The sequence below is a fragment of the Glycine soja genome, chromosome 1, assembly GCF_004193775.1.
Source record: "Glycine soja cultivar W05 chromosome 1, ASM419377v2, whole genome shotgun sequence".
Taxonomy (NCBI): domain Eukaryota; kingdom Viridiplantae; phylum Streptophyta; class Magnoliopsida; order Fabales; family Fabaceae; genus Glycine; species Glycine soja.
In genome coordinates this window covers 16,210,860-16,212,421 of record NC_041002.1, presented here as the reverse complement: position 1 = coordinate 16,212,421, position 1,562 = coordinate 16,210,860, and positions in this window count along the sequence as shown.

Genomic DNA, 1,562 nt, shown 5'->3' with positions numbered 1-1,562 from the left:
CCATTTTCTTCATTCATATTAACTTCTTCAAACATTATGTTGTCATATATCCATTGATCTTCATTTATCTTAACAAAACATTAAAAAAATTCAATGATAAACTAATGAACCCTAACGACACCACATAATTCTAATTATTTATATATAAATCTATTTAGTTTAAGAAACATCTAGGTTAAAAAAATTATGTTTTCTAAACTACATAAGTATGTCGATATATCAATAAATATGTTTTTAACATATACTATCATACAATTTTTATTTTTTTTACTTCATTTAATAATATAATACATTAAAATTGATAAACATATATATTAAAATTTAGACTTGCATAAACTAATATATGATACAATTTTATTATTTTTTTACTTGCATAAAGTAGTTAACGTAATAATATTTACACAAATATTATAAATATTTAATTACTCATATGGACTTTGCTAAAAAAAAATATCAACTCTTTTTTATTACCTTTTAGTCATTGCTACAAATATATATATATATATATATATATATATATATATATATATATATATATATATATATATATATAATTATCTACAAATTAGTTATAAATTATCAACTTTTTTTTTATTACAAATTATATTGCGATAAATTACTTATGGATTAACAATCCGTAAATTTCATACGGATCCATAAGAACCATACGGATTATCAATCCATATGTTTATTACCAAACAGATCAACTCTCAGACACCAAAAAAAAAAAAAAACTTACTCCATCGTTGCACCGCAATACCCACCACGATGATAACCACGTGTTGGGAACGACCACCGCAACCTCGATCAAACCGTCCACAACAACAGCTAGGACGTCATCCAGAAAGAAAACAACTTGGTGAATGAAGAAAAAATAAAATCAACTCACAAAAAACTTAATAGGGGTAATGTTTGAAATTTAATAAAATTGTTGGATGTAGAAGAAATCCACACAGTGCAAGAAAATCTCAGCAACATCCATAAACTTTTTACCAAAAGATAAATAAATATCATCACTAACTTGGTCCAAGCATCGCTCTCACTCCTATCATCAAGCAAAATCCTTGTTTAGTTAACTGTCAGAAAAATAATAAATAAATAATATGGCTAAAAAAAGCTCAACATTTAAGAGGAATACAGAGAATATAATCACTACATCTTATACATTTAACTGTATCACCAACCTTACGAAGAAGCATTGACCCTCACCAATTTTGATAAAATAGCATTGACACACAGCTGGAACATGGTATGGTGGTTCTGTGATGGTTTTGGCTTATGGGGCTGTAGGGACTGCCTCAATGCCTATTGCTGTTGAAATTAGAATAATGGCTTTTGGGGCAGTGGGGACTTTATCTTTTATGATTAATTTCAATAATACTGCAGCATCCTTATTTTTACCAATTTATCAAAAAACTGTAGATTAAATGTACCATTTTCATTTAACTTAATCTAAATTTGGACAAAAAACGCTCATTGAATATGAAAATAAGCACTAGTTATTACTCAAATTCCAGTCCAAATATAGGTATTTTTCTAAACGTAAATTTGGGGACAAATAC